Genomic DNA, 21,356 nt, shown 5'->3' with positions numbered 1-21,356 from the left:
GGCATTTTAAATATTCATAATTCACATATCACATCAGATGATTTCTGAGCTTCTGTATTTAATCCCTTTGAATCAAATACCATTGTTACATAGGGTATTCAATGCCTTTTAGTGAGCGAAGGTTGTAAATCACACTGCCTAACATTGGTCACACCCCATTTCGCCAATGCTATTTTCTGCAATTTTAAAATTTTTAAATTTCATTGTGTTACCTTTCGGCTGTGAAGCCGGTGGGTTTATTTTGTGCTTTATTTTTAATTTCTTGCTTTGCGCCAATGCATCATTGTCCAAAATGAGCTGAACAACATATCCTGGTCACCCAAATAATATAGATATGCACCTTTCTCTTTGCTTGCAATGTAGAGTACTGTGACAAAACAAAAGAAAATACCCAATGGTGGTACGAGAAAGAACGAGAAAGAACTTGACGAAAGATGGTCAACTTTGATTGTTGACTTGTTCTGTGTGGAGGTGCTGCTTGAATTGGCCCTGACCTGACACCCCCATCGGTGCAACCTTGCTTCCCACTGTTAGAATTAACGACAGGCAGAACTTCAAAGGCTTGCTCTAATGACGGACCCAAGCTTCAAAGAAGAAAATGTTGCAGAGTAACCGCTAATGAAGAGGAATCCTGTAGAATTATAATGAAAAGCATTAACTCTCTTATTTTCCTGTACGACATTCCTGGTCCCTACTGGCAACTGTGTGTTCCTCGAATCATTACAACTGACCAGTAAATATTGCATAAAAACATCTACTGTCTAAATCATTTGATGAGTAACAACAAATAATTCAGATTGCTGTGCATGTAATATACCCGAATAGAAAAGGCATGTAATATACCCGAATAGAAATGGAGCTCCATTTACAATTTCATAGTAATTTTAGGGCATTCAGAGCAACAAAGATTTAATACCAATTTATGCTGTTAGCTCCATTTCCTTTAATGTGAAAATAGTGTAGGACATTGCATGCGTTGTAATGTATTTTAAGTGTTGCATATAGTAAACTGCAGGAACAAAGGTTTTGGCAGCTTCCAAGATGTTTATGTTTTGAAACTCACTAACCGTTGCCTGTTAATTTTTTTTAAATGATGTGTGTGGAATCTGGCCGTCTTTAACTATTCGGCCGCTGAAACCCTTATATGCATGCCTGTGTTATCTCCTGACTTCTTGAGCAATCTGTCCTACTCTACCTTCCTTGTACATGAGGCCATTGAGAAATCCTGGTTTTGTTGACCATTGCACTGACACTCCTGCACTTGCTGAGGTTCTGATTAAGAGATGCCTCAATTTTTAACATTTGAATTCATGTTTTTCTCAAATCCGACATTCTTTCCCATTTTGTTACTCTTCTCAGCTCTGTAACCTTCTGAGAGATGTGCGCTCCTCCAATTCTGTCTTCTTTATCTTTCCATGAATAATATATCTTTTCCATTGGTGGCTGTGACTTCAGATGGCATGGCCCTACGTTCTGCAATCCTTCGCTTCTCTGCCTTGAGGCAGTCCTTATAGCTTACCTCTTTGATTGGACTCTTGGTCATCTGCCCTAATATTTTCTCATGTGGATGGATTGGTGCCAAATTTAATTTATTTGTGCTTCTAAGAAGTGCTTAACAACCAAGGAATCATTGAAAACTCGCCACACAGATAAAGGCCATTTGGCCCATCATTTCCCTGACTGGGTGACCAGCCTCCTCCCACCAGGTCGGTTTTGGCTCCTTGAGCATGCTCCCAAGTATTTTTTAAAGATGATGAGAATTTCTGCTTACCACACTTCTCCAGGCAGTGAGCTCCTGAACCGTACTGGCCTCTGGGTAAATTGGATTACTCTCCAGTAATCCAATTAACATTTGATTAAGGCACCCTATTCTGAAGAAGGGTCTCGACCGAAACGTCACCCATTCCTTCTCTCCAGAGATGCTGCCTGACCCGCTGAGTTACTCCAGCATTTTGTGTGTAACTATTTTTCAATGCCTCTACTAAAGAAAATAGATCCTATCTATTTCTTACTTCAGGCCTCTCAACATTTTATACTGATTAATTGCATCTCCCTTTAGCCTCATCTACATCAAAGAAAACAATCCCAAGCAATCCAATTTCCTCATAGCTAGAATTTCCATCCTTATAAATTTCCTTTACATGCTGAATTGTGCAATCCCATCCTTGGTGTCCAGAACTGCACATTTATCTCAAACTGCGATACAATTATCGTTTAATACAGTTCTGGCATAACCTCAGGGCTGTTATACTAGGCCTCTCATCTGATAAAATAAACTATTCCACTTGCCATTTTAACCATCTTATCAAGCAGTCCACCTATTTTTGTGGACATTTCCAAGGGACCAATGTTATAGTCCCATAGAGTTATGCAGCTTGGAAACAGGCATTCAACCCAACCTCCCCATACCCACCGATTAAGCTTGTCCCATTTGTGTGCATTTGACCCATAAGCCTCTAAACCTTTGCCATCCATGTCCCTGTTCAAATGTCTTTTAAATGTTGTTATTGTATCTGTCTCAACCACTGCCTCCAGTGGTTTGTTCCATATACCCACCACCTTTTGTGTGAAAATAGTTATCTATGCGGCACGATGGCGCAGCGGTAGAGTTGCTGCCTTACAGCGAATGCAGCGCCTGAGACTCAGGTTCGATCCTGACTACGGGTGTCGTCTGTACGGAGTTTGCAAGTTCTCCCCGTTTTCTCCGAGATCTTCGGTTTCCTCCCACACTCCAAAGACGTACAGGTATGGAGGTTAATTGGCTGGGCAAACGTAAAAATTGTCCCTAGTGTGTGTAGGATAGTGTTAATGTGCGGAGATCGCTGGGCGGCACGGTCCTGGTGGGCCGAAGGGCCTTCCGCGCTGTATCTAAAAAAATCGAAAATCTGAGATTCTTACTAAATCTTTAAAACTATGCCCTGGTGTTCTTGATTTTATGTTCCTTTACACTTCTCAGTGTCTCCCATTTATGGTGTATTCTGTGTTGAACTTTAGTTGTAGTGTCTTATCATTTTTCCTGATTGAATTCCACATCATTTTCTGACCAGTTATGTTGTCTTCTGATGTAGTCCCATTATTTTAAGCTTTCTTATGAGTTATTAACCAAATGGTTAATTTTTATGTTTTCTGGATACGTCATTATTATTCCCGCTACATTTATCTATGTATATTACAAGCAGCAATCAGCATGCCATGGGGAGTTTGGCTTTGTTAAAAGTCATGAGTAAGAAAGTACTGGTTTAAATCGAAGGTAGACACAAAATGCTGAGGTAACTCAGTGAGTCAGACAGTATCTCTGGAGAAAAAAGATGGGTGGCGTTTCAGGTAGGGACCCTTCTTCAGACCCGAACCCACCCAAAACGTCACCCATCCTTTTTGTCCAGAGATGCTGCCTGACTCGCTGAGTTGCTCTGGCACTTTGTATCTGTCTTTGTTATAAACCAGCATCTGCAGTTCCCTGTGTCTACAACATTCTCTCCTGATTGGTTGAGCCGTTGTACCATTCTGCTGCTAAATGAACTGCAGTATGCTACTCGATATCGCAAATAGATTATGTGTGCATGGTATTTTGTGTTGCAATACTTTATTTAAACATAACATTGGGAAAAGTGTGATTTATATGCAGTCTTTCATTACTTGGAGATGCCTTTGATTAGCTCTTTGTTAATTAAGTAATTTTGAGAAGTATTAATTTCACTGTAACATAGATAAATGCAGGTAATTTGCAGAAATTTGGCCCGCAAGCAGCAATGAAACAGATCATAGGATAGTGTTACATAGATTGAGGCCAATTAGTTCCCCTAGTTTGTATCATCTTTTCAGACTTTAGACTTTAGAGATACAGCATGGAAACAGGCCCTTCGAGTCCGTGCCAACCAATCAATGCCAACCAGCGATCACCCCGTACACTAACTAACCTACACACACTAGAAACGATTTTAACAACTTATCAAAGCTAATTAACCTACAAACCTGTACATCTTTTCAAGTATGGGTGGAAACCGGAGCACCTGGTGAAAACCCACATGGTCACAGGGAGAATATACAGACTACATACTGACAGCACCCGTTGTCAGGATTGCACCTGGGACTCTGGTGCTGTAAGGCAGCAACTCTACTGTTGCGCCACCGTGCCGCCTCACGAAATGATATTGTTAGTCCCATTTCTTTCTTCTTTCCCCAAGTGCTTGGATTTTTTTGCTTCCAGTTATTTATTCTGTTACTTTATAAAGCTCTAATTGAATCTATTTCCAGCATTCTGTTAGGCAGTGTGTTCCAATTCTAACCATTCATTGTAAAAAAACGTATTTCTTTGGGTCTATTGCCAATCTGTGCATTACATCTGTGCACACTGAGCCGTTGGATGCATCTTCTTTATTTGATTAAAATGTTTGTTGAAAACCAGCCCACCTGGAGAACTGTGTCGGAAGGACTGCAGATGCTGGGTGATACCGAAGATAGACACAAAATGCTGGAGTAACTCAGCAGGTCAGGCAGCATTCCGGTAGAAAACAAATAGGTGACGTTTCGGGTCGGAACCTTTCTTCAGAGTGAAAGTAGAGGCGAGAAAAGGCCAGAAAAAAATCAGGGCTGGCAAACACCCTTCCTGAGGTCATCTGTTGCCGGATCTGATTTGTTCTAGCCTTTTTTCACCTAAAATTTATTTACTGCTCCCTCCCCCACACCTCTTCTTTCAGTCTGAAGAAGGGTTCTGACCTGAAATGTCACCTACTCTTTTTCTCTAGAGAGGCTGCCCGACCCGCTCAGTTAATCCAACATTTTGTGTCCACCATCAGGAGAACACGATTGTATTTCTATGATTAGTGCCATGTGTTCCAGTCCACCTGAACAAGCCAACATGACATCTGGCATGAAACATGGCACCTTTGGCAATCTAACACTTAATCAGTGTTGGATAATTTGCAGCTGGGGTGTGAACCAGTGATCTTCCACCTTGGGTGCCTCTCACGATGTCACCTGCTGTTCTCCTGTTGCACTGATGCCTCTCTCAAATTGGAGTTGCAATGTCCTAAGGCACAAGTCTACACCCAATAGATTTTACCTGCCTGATATTTGACTTAATCATAGAGTCATAGAGCATGGCAACAGGACCTTCGGCCCAACTTGCCCAGGCCGACCAACATGTCCCATGTACACTAGTCCCACCAGACTGCACTTGGCCTATATCCCTCCAAACCTATCCTATCCACGTACTTGTCTAAATGTTTCTTAAACAAGTTACCCCTCAGGTTCCAATAAAATCTTTTCTCCATCACCTTAAACTTATGTCCTCTGGTCCTTGATTCCCCAACTCTGGGCCACAGTAGAAATGGGTTGAATAGCTGAAGTTGTATTTCAGCTCACTTGAGTTAACATAAGAGGTGAATCAAATTGGTGACTAATTTGATGAAGTGGCCAGTGGGTAAATGTTGTTGAGAAATATGTGGATTCCATGATGTGATCAAGATAGCTTCAAGCCAATGGGAATTAATTGACACTTTATTGAAGAATTGATCATTGTGGCCGGGCGTTGTAAATGTTTATTCTGGCAGATGATTTATCAAGCAGAATAGTGGACATATGAATCGACTGGGATTCCTCTCATGAGACTCCAGATAACTACCTGTGTTCTTACCTGTGACTGCATGGGTTTTCTACTGGGTGCTCCAGTTTCCCCCCAGATCTCAAAGGCGTGCGGGTTTGTAGGTTAATCTGCCTCTGTGAAATTGCCCCCCCCCCCCCCATGTGTAGGGAATGGATGAGAAAGTGGGATAACGTAGAACTAGTGTGAACAGGTGATTGATGGTCGGCATAGACTCGGTGGGCTGAAGGACCTATTTCCACGCTGTATCTAAACGAAACTAAGCGGTTCTAGCCAATATGAGAATGATTAGAAAAGCTATCTAGCTTCCCACAAATCCCTGTAAATTTTCCCTTTCAATGATTGAAACAACTCTCCATTGAAAATTACAATTGAATCTGCTCCCATCACTAGATTTCAGATTCTAAAATTGGCTGTGTGTTGACCAGATTTACATGTTGCGTTATTTAATAGTATTTATTTCAATTACATCAAGGAAACATTTGTCAGGTCCATGATATGCATTTAACTGTTTTTAGCTATGCAGATTATTCATTCAGCACAGAGTTTGAAGTATCCCAATAATCGGCCTTTGCAGTGGGAACAAGTTGGTCTTTAACTGTAGCAACTGCAACTTGCATTTAAAGAATACCTTTGTAGTAATTACATATTCCAAATTGTTTCATGGTAGGATAAGAACTGTGACGTGCATGAAGTTTTAGGACAGGTGACTAAAACTAAGCTGGAATTTGGCTGTGGTAAATAATACAGTAGTGTTTGTCATGGATGTTATCAAGTTGGTCTTTTTAACACAAGAGGTTGTGAGCCAGTGAAGTGAATGTATGGACCATTTCCATTGAATCTCAATCTGTTCATGACCTTGCGCTTCATGCAAACCGAGTGTGTTTCTGGTTGGATTCCCTCCTTTTCAATGCCTATGTGGCACAGAAAGAAATTCCACATCTGTTCCTCTCTGCACATCTGAAACTTGGACCAAGGTTGGGAGAGCCTGATCCCAATGCCCTTTGCACAGTCCAAGCTATCTTTTGTAGTGTATGTGATTCTTCTTTGATCTGAAAGCCAAATGTTCTTCATTGTCACAAACCTTCTGGCGATAACCCACAAACCATAAGCAACAAGCAATGTTGGTGCTCAGTTCTACATACAGCTCTTCTCCAAGTAAAACCTGGATTAATAGGTAACGTGTTCCATTCCGTGTCGGCAGAATGTGGTAGCTGGAATTGGCATGTTTCCTGTTTCTTTTCCCAAAGCCAATAACTCATCGGAAAGGGAATAATGAAAGGCCTAGACTGAGTGGAGGTAGGAAAGATGTTTCCAATAATGGGAGAGTCTAGAACCAGAGGGCACTGCCTCAGAATAAAAGGACGTACCGGTAGAATGGAGATGAATTTCTTTACCTAGAGGGTGGTGAATCTGTGGAAAATAATTGCCACAGACAGCTGTGGGGCCGTCATTGGGTGTTTTTGAAGCAAAGATTGATAGGTTCTTGATTAGTTAGGGCATCAAAGGTTACAGGGAGAAGGCAAGTTGAGAAGGAAAAAAATATGGCAGTCATGATTGAATGGTGGAACAGACTCGACGGGCTGAATGCTATAATTTTGGTCCCATGTTAAGGTTTTATGGTTTTATATGCTGAAATACAAGTTAAATTTTATTTGTCTGAAAATGGTTAAATTTGCTCAGATTCTGAGCCCCTTGTTGCCATCAATCCACATTGCCACATGGTATCAGGTATCAAGTATCAATACATGAATAAGAAAGGCTTAGTGGGAGATGGGCCAAACCCGGGTAAATGGGACCAGCTTAGCATCTTGAAGGTATTTATTTCACAAAATGCTGGAGTAACTCAGCAGGTCAGGCAGCATCTCAGGAGAGAAGGAATGGGTGATGTTTTGGGTCGAGACCTTTCTTAAGTCTGAAGAAGGGTCTCGACCCAAAACGTCACCCATTCCTTCTTTCCTGAGATGCTGCCTGACCTGCTGAGTTACTCCAGCATTTTGTGAAATAAATACCTTCGATTTGTACCAGCATCTGCAGTTATTTTCTTACATTAGCTTAGCATCTTGATAGGCATGGACCAGTTGGGCCGAAGGCTCTGTTTCCATGATGTATGACTCTATGTGCATTTGTAATTTTCAAAGCAATTTTAATTGCATTATTTATATGCAGATAACAATGAAGACGTCATGTTGTAATATAGGACATGAAGCAGACAAGTAATGAACATTATGGTCTAAAGAACAATGATACTGTCCAGATATCCTTTGATATTAGTTGTATATGTAATGTCTATCCAACTATAGATATCCAGTGATGTTAGTTGAGTACCGACTGTTGGCAGGGGTATGTGGACTATTTCAACGGCGTTGTTGCAACGATTACGCTTACCTTATTTTAACAACTCATTTGTAAGAGCAAAAGACAGCATAATCTAGATTATGTGCTCAGGAATGGGATTCTAACCCACTTGTAGAGTTTCTCTGGGTCAGACACTGAACCAGCAGTGTTCGTTGTGAGTGGAAATGCATATCTTTTGAGTTTTCTGGTGAGTCCAAGTGACATTTCCATAGAGAAAACCTTAATTAAAATAAAATTGTTCAGGACTTTTCCATCAGACATTGGACCACCCACCACCAAGCAAGGAAAGACCTAGTGTCATAGAACTAGGCCCACCATGTCCATGCCAACCTTTTTGCCCAACTACACAAATCCCATTTGGTGGCCTTGACTACTTATGTACCTGTATTATTGTCTCTTAGTGTCTAAATGTCACATAGTAATTCCACCTGACTCCACCGCCTCATCTGGCGGTGAGTTTTAGATATCAACCACACTGTAAAAAATGTCTTCTTGTGAAACAGTGAACTTTCGTTGGGTGGAGATCTCAAAATCGCACACCTTGCTTACAATCTCTTTCTTACTCCCATATGGTTTGGTGTCCTTAATTATTTTTATTGTGTTGTGCTGCAAACAAGAGAATTGGGAGGTTGGACAGAATTGAATGCTTCTAGTAGAAACAAGGAACTGCAGATGCTGGTTTACACAAAAAGACATAAAATGCTGGAGTAACTCAGCAAGTCAGGCAGCATCTCTGGACAAAGCCACAAAATGCACTGCTGTAAAATGCTGGAGTAACTCAGCAGGACAGGCAGCATCTCTGGAGAAAAGGAATGGGTGATGTTTTGGGGTCGAGACCAACATGGATAGGTGACCGGACCATTCTTCAGAATGAGTTACTCCGGCACTTTATGTCCTTTTGAGTTCTTCTTTCTGTGACATCTTCTATTCAGTGCCTTTTTCAAAAACAATCGAGAGTAAAACCACAAAAATATCTCTGTAGTGAAAGCGAGCCCCAGTGTTGGTTGGATTGAGGTAGTATTATCAGCGGCAATTTGTTTTGAGGTTATGGTCCCGGTGAAGCGACAGAGAGCACCGTAAAACCATGAATTAGGTCATCATCTTCTACAAATATCTCCAATGAAGAATTCTTTACTTACCCAGAGATTGCAGAATTTCGTATCATAATGCAGCAGGTTCAAACAGAAATATGTTTAATATTAAGTTAGACATATATCTGAAACAGAAAGGAATGGGAGAAGATACATTGACAGGAGGAGGTGAAGCTTTTTTTTCCTATGAAGAGCAGGCTCTGGAACACGCTACACCTCTGGGGCTCAAAAGCATGATTTTGTTTGCATCAAATTGTAGGACATTGGGCCGGGTCTCACATTTTGGGAATGGAAAGCATAAACCAAGGAAAGATCATTTTGCTTGCTGATTCTTTTTTTTTTAATACAGTACCAGAATTTTAGAGCTTCCTTTCTTATCCATATAGCCATCCTCAAGCAAGCTGAGTTCCTTTCAACGTCTTAAGTAGCTGGCTGAGGAAGTTTAGATGGACTTATTAAAGATCCCCATTAAAGGGGATATTCTAATTATGTCAAGTGTAAAGGTATAGGCCAAGAAATAGTACATCTACAGAATCTGTACGGGGCGTGGAATGGTGGTCATTGTAAATGGTATCAGCATTGTAGAAATGCCACCATGTGTACCAAACATGCATATACTAGAGGAGCCGCACTTTGTACTCCATTTGCCAAATTAATTTCTGCTGATCCTCAATGGAACTGAATTTGAGTACATCATGAGCTGTTCCTCTCTATCAGAGGCTTAACATGAATGTAGTTTCATAGATGCAGCGTGGAAACAGGTCCTTTGGCCCACCGAGTCCGCTCCGACCGACGAAACACTAATTCCATCCTACACACTGGGGACAATTTACTGAAGTAATTCAACTTACAAACCTGCAGGTCTTTGGAATGAGGGAGGAAACTGGAGCTCGTGCAGAAAACCCACCTGGTCACAGGGAGAACATGCAAACTCCATAATGACAGCACTAGTAGTCAGGATCAAACTCGGGTCTCTGGCGCTGTAAGGCAGCAACTCTACCACTGGGCCACTTTGCCGTCCCTAATGAATGGCAACAATTTCTACAATGCCTAGAGTGGGTAAAACAGTCAACTTTGGGCAGAGTGTCAAAGTGGTCCTTTTCTGAGCAGCAGCCCCATCTTACACATCCCCAGGATGTCCAACAGAGCTACGAATCAGGTGGCCCATGCTACAGGTGGCCATTCTGATGTTGCCTCTTTCTGTTAACTCCCTAAAGTTGTGAGTTGAGACTTTAGAATTTACTTTAGACTTTAGAGGCACCATGTGGAAACAAGCCCTTCGGTCTACTGTTCATGCCGACTAGCGATCACACCATACACTGACAATATCCCATACACTAGGAGCAATGAAATTTTTTACCAAAGCCTATTAAGCGACAAACCTGTGGAGTGTAGGAGAAAACTGGAGCACCTGAAGAAAACCCATGTGATCATAGGGGGAATGTACAAACTCCATACAGGCACCTGTAGTCAGGATCGAACCCGGTTCCCTGGTACTGTAAGGCAGCAACTGTGCCGCTCTAAGCTTATCAGAAAAAGACCTATTGCAATGTCCCATACATAATGATAAAACCAGTACTGCTTTAGTCAGTTCAATCAGATCTGCCCACCTATCCTGAACCTTCTCAAGCTGGGAGACAGCATTGTCGAGAACAGGGACCAAGCAGGAAATGAAAGATGCATAAAAATTGAACCAAGAAAGAAAATTATAGAACTCTTTGTCTTCCAGTGTAAATATGATTGATCTTGCCACTTAGTTCCTGCAACCTGTAGGTTTCTTGAAACAAATGAGGAATAAACAAGAGGAGGATTGTAGCGATAGTCTATGTACACAGAGTAGTTCCACTCCAACAGTTACTGTACCAGCCATCAACCTCACGATCTTGCAAAAATGGTTAAAGCCAAAAACAAGTGGAAAAAAACTTAATTTAAAACTGTGGTTAATTGCATCGGCTTGCTTTAGTGCTTTGGTGGTGTCGGGCCCTCAAGTCGGTGGGAAGATTTTTTTAGATAGAAGTGCCGGGAAACTGTTTCACACCCCACACAGGAAGGGGTGACAGGGCCGGTGAGAGTTGCATCCTTCTCTTTGTTGTCTCACTTGCCGTCACTTTTGGTAAATGTTGTCTGGCATTGTAAGTGGGGCAGAAAGATCAGCAGAATGGGAATGGTAGGAGAGATTGGAGAGACAGTCCTAGTCCCTCATCAAGAACAGGGTTGGCGATGTGGCACAGTTGGTAGAGCGGCTGCCAACCAGTGCCAGAGAACCGAGGCTCGATCATGAACTCGGGTGCTCTCTGTGTGGAGTTTGTACGTTCTCCCTGTGACTGTGTGGGTTTCTTCCAGGTGCTCCAGTTTCTTCCCACATCCCAAAGACATGCGTGTTTGTAGGTTAATTGGCCTCTGTAAATTGCCCCTAGTGTGTAGGGAGTGGATGCGAAAGTGAGTAACATAGTAGTGGTGTGAATGAGTGACTGATGGTAAGCATGGCTCGGTGGGCAGAAAGGCCCGTTTCCCTGCTGCATCTCCAAACTAAAAGAACGATCAAAAGGAAAAATAGGCTAGACCTGATTTTAACCTCACTTGAATGGTCTGATGCCTCAAAATCACCCCATCCAGTTAATTTGCCCTCTATTGCCAAAGCCTTATGAGGACATCAAGGACTTAAAAGTTTCAAGTGCAGTCAGTCACCGAGATGGTCCTTGTGTTAATAAAATACAACTCGTACTTTCATTGTGCCTAATGAACCACCAGGATCTATTTGTGTGGCCATTGTGGGTAGAAAAAATCAATTGTGTTCATGCTTCAGGTGGTATCTTTAAAAAACTCCTCTTGTCAAAATGCTGCCCCAAGTCACACAGAGCTGCTGCTGCTGCCACCAGCAGCTGTTGTTTACTGCTCTTACATCCAGCTTCTCAGGGCTATGTGGTGTAATGTGTCTGTCTAGCGCTGCACAAGTTAACCTACAATACCTGAGCGGATATCTTATCTGATGAGTTGGCGAGGAGTAGGAGTAGTTCAACTATCAGAACTGAAAATAAAGCTGACCACATTAGCACCTGGCTGTGTTATTCATGCAGGGCAGGTTTTATGCAAGAGGTGCTTTGCTTGTGTGTATGTGTGTGTGTGGCTGTGTGTCTATATGTGCATATCGGTGTTTGCATATGTGTACCTGTGATGTCTGCATTGTTTGGGTGCATGTGTGTGTGTTTGTGTGCATGTATGTGTGTCTGTGTGTGTATGTACATATATGTGTACAGGAAAAAAACCTGCAGATGCTGGTTTAAATCGAAGGTAAACACAAAATGCTGGAGTAATTCAGCAGGTCAGGCAGCATCTCGGGAGAGAAGGAATGGGTGACGTTTCGGATCGAGACCCTTCTTCAGAATGAAGAAGGGTCCCGACCTGAAACATCACCCATTCCTTCTCTCCCGAGATGCTGCCTGACCCGCTGAGTTACTCCAGCATTTTGTGTCTACCTTCGGGTGCATGTGTATATCTGTGCATATCTATGTTTGCATGTGTGTGCCTGTGATGTCTGTGTTGCCTGTGCGCATGTGTGTGTTTGTGTATGTGTGTGTGTGTTTGTGTGTATCTTGTATTTGTAGTGTGCATCTTGTATTTGTGGTGTCTTGTGTTTGCGCAGACTGTATGTGTGTGTATGTGTCTGTGCAGTGTGTGTGTGTACAGTTTGTGAATGGAGTCTGCATATGTGTGCATCTATGATCATATCATATCATATATATACAGCCGGAAACAGGCCTTTTCGGCCCACCAAGTCCGAGCCGCCCAACGATCCCCGTACATTAACACTATCCTACACCCACTAGGAACAATTTTTACATTTACCCAGCCAATTAACCTACATACCTGTACGTCTTTGGAGTGTGGGAGGAAACCGAAGATCTCGGAGAAAACCCACGCAGGTCACGGGGAGAACGTACAAACTCCTTACAGTGCAGCACCCGTAGTCAGGATCGAACCTGAGTCTCCGGCGCTGCATTCGCTGTAAAGCAGCAACTCTACCGCTGCGCTACCGTGCCGCCGATGTGTGTGTGTCTTGGATTTATGGTGTGTGTCTACAGTCTATATATATATGTGTGTTTATATTTATGCTGTTTGTGCAATCTTTGCAGTATGTGTGTGTGGGTCGCCATGTTTGCATGTGTATGTGTGTGTGTGCCCCTGTGCTGTGGGTATGTATGTTTTGCATTTGTGGTGTTTGTGTGTCTGTGCAATCTGTGCCATGCGTGAGTCTCCATGTGTACATGTGTATGTGTGTGCCTCTATGCTGCAGATATGTATGTCTTGCATTTGTGGTGTATTGTCTGTGCCATCTGTGTGCGTGTGTTAGTGCATTTTATGTGTATGTGTCTGCCTGCTTCTCTGAGTGTGTCTGCATGTGTAGTTCACACAACCTGTAGATGCTGGCTGTGTACTTGGATGCCACGCTTCCCAACAACCTGTTGGCACTTTATGCCTTGATATTATAAATAATATTCTTCTTCAAGAATTTAGTGTATATTGTATAGAATTAATGCACTAAATCTTACAAATTGCTGGAAAAGTGAAGTAACTGCCTTCTAGCTGAACGACTTTTAACATGGTATTTTACTGGCTTTAATTGGAGCGGCACGGTGGCGCAGCGGTAGAGTTGTTGCCTTACAGCGCCAGAAACCCGGGTTCAATCCTGACAATGGGTGCTGTCTGTATGGAGTTTGTACGTTCCCTCTGTGACCGCGTGGGTTTTCCCTCGGTGCCCTGGTTTCCTCCCATACTCCAAAGATGTACAGGTTTGTAGGTTAATTGGCTTCGGTAAAGATTGTAAATTGTCCCTAGTGTGCAGGCTAGAGCTAGTGTATGGGGATCACTGTTCGGCACAGACTCGGTGGGCCCAAGGGCTTGTTTCCTCACTGTATCTCTAAAGTACACGAAATAAAGAAAATCATATAAAGATCATCATGTGGAAAGGGAAGAACGTAAATGCTGAAACCTTTTGCTCCACAAAGTCTGTCTAATCTGAATATTCCTTACACTCCCGGCATTTTTATCATCTCTCAATTTTCTTTCCAATGCTTCTTTTATGTTGTTTACACAAGATGTGGCTGATACTGGTAAGGCCAACATTAAAAATCTGTCCTTATTAAATCTGAACTGAGGAGTCACATGAAGTGCAGACTGGGTAAGGGTGGGAGATTCCCTTCCTTGGTGGATATCAGTGAGTCCTCTTCTCTTGACTAGATTTTAGTGGTACACCATGGAAAGAACCCCATTGGCCCACCGAGTCCACACCAATCAACGATCACCCCGTCACACTAGCACCATCCTACACACTAGCGACAATTTACAGAAACCAATTTACCTACAAACCTACGTCTTTGGAATGTGGTAGGAAACCAGAGCACCTGTAGAAAACCCACGGGATCACAGGGAGAGTGTACAAACTCCATCGTCAGGATCAAACCCGGCTCTTTGGCACTGTAAGACAGCAACTCTACTGCTGAGCCAATTCTTCTTCTCCTGAGGCATTCCCTTAGCCTTTGAGAATCACTTTCTGCCTTTTCTTCTGTATTCTGAGATGGCTGACGGGATATTTTGGGGGGATTTTAAAAAAATGTTTTGAACTATCCATGAGTACTGTATTTGCAGACCTGTTGTGCTGCTGCAAGAAATAACTTTCTTGTTCTGTTTTCAATACATATGGCGATTAAACACTCTTGACAAATCAGATGTTGGGGCAAAGGAGATTTTGATAGTTGGATGGTTGTCAAGAGGTATGTAGCTGGTATATGGACAGGAAAGTTCGAGAGGGATATGGGCCAAATGCAGGAAAATGGGATCAGCCCAATCAGCCAACTTGTTCGGCCTGGACTAGGTGGGCTGAAGGGCCTGTTTCCTTTTAGGTTTATGTATATTGTGGTCATGTATACCAAGAACAACGTATGGCTTTGTTTTACATACTATCCAACCAGATCAGATAATACGATACGTAAATACAATCGAGCCAGACTTATGAACAATAGAAAGGAAAGATGTAGAAACAAGGAATTACAGATTTACTAAAGAATGACACAAAGTGCTGGAGTAACTCAGCTGGTCGGGCAACATCCCTGAAGAACCTGGATAGGTGATATTTCAGGTCAGAATCCTCTTAGGGAAAGGTAGAGAGTTCAGAATTATCTGTCGATGTCCATGACTGTTGTTCTAAGTTACCCCATACAATAGTGGGCGGCACAGTGACGCAGCTGCCTCACAGCGCCAGAGACCCGGGTTCGATCCAGAGTACGGGTGCTGTCTGTACAGAGTTTGTACGTTCTCCCTGTGACCGCGTGGGGTTTTTTTGTGGGTGCTCCAGTTCCTCCCACATTCCAAAGACATGGAGATTTGTATGTTAATTGGCTTCTGCAAATTGTCCCTCTAGTGTGTAGGATAGAACTAGTACGGGCGTCTGAAGAAGAATAGGTGAATAGAAACGTCACCTATTTATTTTCTCCAGAGATACTGTCTAACCCGCTGAGTTACTCCAGCATTTTGTATCGTTGGTCGAAACAGTTTTGGTGGGGCAAAAGGCCTATTTCCACGCTGTATTTCTAAACTAAACTAATTATAGAATGGATACGGGATACTCGATTGTACGTGCTTATGTCAACTCTCAGTCAGAGTTAGTGATGATGTTGCTTTCCTTCAAGGAGGTCTTGAAGGAATCTACACTTCAAACCTTCTTCTGACGGAACTCAGAAGTTTTTTCACACAGAGGGTGGTGGGTGTATGGAACAAGCTGCCAGAGGAGGAAGTTGAGGCTGGGACTATCCCATCGTTTAAGAAACAGTTAGACAGGTACATGGATAGGACAGGTTTGGAGGGATAGGGTCCAAACGCAGGCAGGTGGGACGAGTGTAGCTGGGACATATGTGTGTGAGCAAATTGGGCCAAAGGGCCTGTTTCCCACACTGTATCACTCTATGACTCTATAACTCAGGTGAGAGTGATTGTTCCTGTGTGGGTTACATACGCATGTGGCTTGCCCAATGTAGCTGACTGGGCAAAAGTTGGGACTGAATGCTGGGGATGCTGATAATGATATTGATATTTCCATTTATCCTTCCAGTGAATTAGGGGGATTTTTCCTAAACAAGACTTGATGGCATTTTTCCACTGTCTTTAAGTGCCCGCTGTAGGGAGTCCAGGTCTCAGAAGGCATAGAGGAGATCAGGAATTACTGCAATGGGAATGATCTGGTATCATGGGTCTTATCTAACTCATCTCTCGATATACTGATGCTAGTGAATGGAGTTTCAGGTTACACAGTAGCTGCTTTGTCCAGCTCACATACTCTTCTCCTTAGTTTCTCTGCTAGTCCTTAGTTCATCCATGTCTGATCAATGGAATTAGCAAATTTCTTTGTGTAGTAGGAGTGTAGTCTTGGGAGAGGGTTCACAAGAGGACATAGGAACATAGCTTAAACTCATGTAACTGTCTGGGATACAATGGGTCAATTGAGTGTGTCGTGAATAACAACACCCAGGACATTTAAAAATGTAACTGTTCTTCACATTTGCTTCAGCTTAGCTTCAGATTGAATGGATAAGACCAAGTGGACCCGTTGGGCCCAAACCTCTCCTGCATTGGTGCAGCACCCTGTCCTCCCCCACTCCCCTCTCTCCTCAACCCCCCACTCCCCCTTCCCCCTCCCCTCCCCCACTCCCCCTTCCCCCTCCCTCCCTCCTCCCCTCCCCCTCCCCTCCATTTAAACTTTAAAATGGGAATAACTTTAAAAATATAAGACCGATTTCAAAAAAACTACTTGCATTATCACTAAAGTGACAATGGTGAGTAAGGTGGGCCTAAAATTGTTGCGCCATCGTGTACCGTTTTGGCTGAAGTTCAGTCACAAACAAGATAACAAATGAGAGTTTTAGTATATAGATTTTGTATTGGTTGCTCCGTTACCGTTTAGTTAAGTTATAATAATTTAGAACGGTAAATTTATTTTTAGTTTTATCACAATAAGATTCCTCAAAAAACCTTTTTAGTCTTTTATCCCATTTTGCTTGGGTCCCAGGGAACCAGTGTTTGAGATTACATCACCTAATCTAGAGGTAGGGTTTTCATGCAGGAAAGTGTAATTGAGGTAGAATATCAGCTTTGCTCTTACTGAATGGAGGAGCCAGATGGCCTATACCTCACTTTCCACCCTCCCTCCCATACCTTCTCCTGTGGCTCACCTGGACTCCCACATACTATTCCCCTCCACCACCTCTTCCCACCTCTACCCCCCCCCCCCCCCACAAACTCCCTCTGTTACTTTCCTCCTCTTGGCTTCACAATCTGCAACTCTTCAAACCTCTCTTACAGCGCATTCAGAGAGTATTCAGACCCCTTCACTTTTTCCACATTTTGTTACGTTACAGCCTTATTTTAAAATGGATTAAATTCTTTTTTTTAATCATCAATCTACACACAATCCCCATAACAAAACAGCAAAAACAGGTGTTTAGAAGTTTTTGCAAAGTAATTAAAACAAAATAACTGAAATATCACATTTACATAAGAATTCAGACCCTTTACTCAGTACTTTGTTGAGGCACCTTTGGCAGCGATTACAGCCTCAAGTCTTCTTGAGTATGACCCTACAAGCTTGGCACACCTGTATTTGGGTAATTTCTCCCATTCTTCTCTGCAGATCCTCTCAAGCTCTGTCAGGTTGGATGGGGAGCGTCGATGCACAGTTATTTTCAGGTCCCTCCAGAGATTGGGTTCAAGTCCGGGCTCTGGCTGGGCCACTCAAGGACATTCACAGACTTGTCACGAAGCTACTCCTGCTTTGTCTTGGCTGTGTGCTTAGGGTCATTGTCCTGTTGGAAGGTGAACCTCCGCCCCAGTTTGAGGTCCAGAACACTGTGGAGCAGGTTTTCTTCAAGGATCTCTCTGTACTTTGCTCCGTTCATCTTTCCCTTGATCCTGACTAGTCTCCCAGTTCCTGCCGCTGAAAAACGTTCCCATAGCATGATGCTGCCAACACCATGCTTCACTGTAGGTATGGTATTGGCCAGGTGATGAGCGGTGTCGCTTGGCATTCAGGTCAAAGAGTTCAATCTTGGTTTCATCAGACCAGAGAATCTTGTTTCTTTTGGTCTGAGAGTCCTTTACGTGCTTTTGGCAAACTCCAAGCGGGCTGTCATGTGCCTTTTTCCAGAGGAGTGGCTTCCGTCTGGCCACTCTACCATAAAGGCCTGATTGGTGGAGTGCTGCAGATATAGTTTTCCTTCTGGAAGGTTCTCCCATCTTCACAGAGGAACTCTGGAGCTCTATCAGAGTGATCATCGGGTTCTTGGTCACCTCCCTGTCCGTCCTTCTCCATAACTGCTCAGTTTGGCCGGGTGGCCAGCTCTATGAAGAGTTCTGGTGGTTCCAAAGTTCTTCCATTTAAGAATGATGGAGGCCACTGTGCACTTCGGGACCTGCAATGCTGCAGAAATTGTTTTATACCCTTCCCCAGATCTGTGTCTCGCCACAATCCTGTCTCGGAGGTCTACGGACAATTCCTTCCTCTTCATGGCTTGGTTTTTGCTCTGACATGCACTGTCAACTGTGGTACCTTATATAAACAGGTGTGTGCCTTTCCAAATCATGTCCAATCAATTTAATTTACCACTGGTGGACTCCAATCGAGTTGTGGAAACATCTCAAGAATAATCAATGGAAACAGGATGAACATAAGCTCAATTTGAGTGTCATTGCCAAGGGGCTGAATACTTATGTAAATGTGATATTTCAGTTATTTCTTTTTAATTACTTTGAAAAAAATTCTAAACACCTGTTTTCGCTTCGTCATTCTGGGGTATTATGTGTAGATTGATGATAATAAAAAAAGAATTTAATCCATTTTAAAATAAGGCTGTAACATACTAAAATGTGGAAAAAGTGAAGTGGTCTGGATACTTTTTGAATGCACTGTACATCTGCTGTTCTTTTCTCTGGCCTTTGTTACAACCATCTGCCTGTCAGCCCCCACCCCTGTCGTCACCTGTGTCCACCTGTTACCTTGCTACACTCTGTCCTGCCTCTCCTCTCTTCCAGCTTACCCCAGCACTTTGTGTCCTTTTGGTTTATTTCTAAAGTCTGGAGAAGGGTCTCGACCCAAAAGGTCACCTGTTCATTCCCTCCACAGATGTTTATTGAGCAATTGAGTTCCTCCACCATTTTGTATTTGCTGGCCTATTTCTGTTTCTCTTCTTGATGTTTGTAATCAGATGTCTTGCATTGCACACATGAACATGATTATCAAATAAATTGACTAATACTCAACGCAAGGAAATTAAGGATATGTGGAGAGTGATTAGTAGGACACTGGGATTAGTTTAGATTTTTCCACTAAAGAGCTTGCACAGATTTGTAGGGTCAACTGTGATGTAAGTGCCTTCTTTAGTTTTCTCAGAATCTCTAGTCAGAGGGTGGTGAATCTGTGTAATTCATTGCCACAGATGGCTGTGGAGGCCAACTCATGGACATTTTTAAGGTGGAGATCGATAGATTCTTGATTAGTACGGGTGTCAGTGGTTACGGGAAGAAGGCAGGAGAATGGTGTTGAGAGTGGGGTTGCCAAGTGTCCTGTATCAGCCGGGACATCCCGTATTTTCGGCTAAATTTGTTTGTGCGGTACGGGACCGCCCTTGTCCCATATTAGGCCCAGGGGACGCTGTAGGCCCGGACGCTGTAGGTCCGGACAGTGTAGGTCCAGACAGTGTAGGTCCGGACAGTGGCCTGGAGGTTCAGGCGCCGCCTACCGGTGGTTGCGTAGCAACCCGCCTCCCGGCCCGGTCGGCCACCATTGGTGAAATGGGAGCACGTGGCCGCTGGCTGGGTGAGGTCATGTGGGGCACGGGGCAGTGATGTCACCTTGTCCCTTATTTGGGAGTGAGATAGTTGGCACCCCTAGTTGAGAGGGAAACATAGATCAGCCATGATTAAATGGCGGAGTAGACTTAATGGGCCGAATGGTCTCATTCTGTTCTTGGAACTTATCAACATATGAATTTTTGAACTTCTTGGCTTCCCAGGAACCAAGATGGCACTGGAGCATGGCGACTCTGCGTGCTGGTCCTAGTGGAGGATCTACTATCATCTGCCACAGTCACTTTGCTATTTTGAATCTCTTTTCTTCCTGTAAATCTAGCACCGTTTCTAGTTGTTCTACTTGAGTTCAACTTGATTGTACTTACGTATAGCATTATCTGATCTGGATAGCATGCAAATCAAAGGTTTAGACTGTACCTCAATACACATGTCAATAATAAATCTAAACCTAAAGATCCTGATGTGGTTCTATATCTCTTGAGCTTGAGTATTGGCATAAACACGATTGTCACATTTGAAATGTACCTGGATGTGCACTTGATGTGTCTATAACCTACAAGACTATACGGAGCAGAGCTGGAAAGTGGGATTAGTGCCAGTAGCACAGATATAGTGGGTCAGATTCTTGCCACTACCGAGCAGGAGGTAAACTCTATAGATGGGGTGTGGAGAGGATTTACTAGAATGGATTTAGGAAAGAGGGATTACAGTGACAGCAATAGTCTGGAAAACCCAGTCTCGTCCTCCTTTGAGTGGAGAAGGCCAAGGGCAGATTTAATACAGAAACGAAAAGTCATGACGGAGAGATTAAATAGACTCCTTCCAGTAGCTGACTGGCCAATAATCAGAGGACACAGGTTTAAAGTGATTGCGAACAAGAGCAGAAACAACACAAAGAGAAGCCTCTTTTTACGCATCTAGTTAAGACTTGGACTAGACTGTTTGAGGGGGTGAGGATGGTGCAGATTTTGTAGCAGCTTTCCGACGGGAACTGAATAAATTTTTAAAGGAGGTGATATCACAATGGTAGGAGGAAAGAGCAAGCAAATAGTAATAACTTAATTGAACTTGGGAAAAGCTGGCATGTGCACAATGGGCTCAATGGCCTTTTTCTGTGCTGAAATATCCCGTGATTCAGATAGCTGAAACTCTCCTTGCCTGTGTTCACCTATTACCTAAGGTGGACACAAAAGGCTGGAGTAACTCAGTGGGTCAGGAAGCATCTCTCCAGTTCCTTCCTTCACCTATTACGTGCCAGGCTTTGCCTTGCCTCCTCTCCTGCAACTATCTTCCCCCTCACCCCTTCCCCCACAATCAGTCTAGAGAAGGGTTCCAACTCGAAACGTCGCCTGTCCACGTTCTTCTGAGACGCTGGGCTACTCCAACACCAAGTCCTCGCTGACGTTTCGGGTCTGAAGAGGAGTCTCGACCTGAAACGTCACCCATTCCTT

At 43.2% G+C, this 21,356-nt stretch overlaps 1 protein-coding gene across 2 annotated transcripts in view; it reads left to right on the top strand.

Annotated features, from left to right (window-relative positions):
• lef1 (lymphoid enhancer-binding factor 1) overlaps positions 1-21,356 on the top strand; it is a 169,330-nt gene that overhangs the window by 8,646 nt on the left and 139,328 nt on the right. The gene's annotated exons all lie outside the window — the stretch shown is intronic.

This window comes from Rhinoraja longicauda, chromosome 1, assembly GCF_053455715.1.
Source record: "Rhinoraja longicauda isolate Sanriku21f chromosome 1, sRhiLon1.1, whole genome shotgun sequence".
Classification (NCBI taxonomy): domain Eukaryota; kingdom Metazoa; phylum Chordata; class Chondrichthyes; order Rajiformes; family Arhynchobatidae; genus Rhinoraja; species Rhinoraja longicauda.
This window is presented reverse-complemented; position numbering and strand designations above follow the sequence as displayed.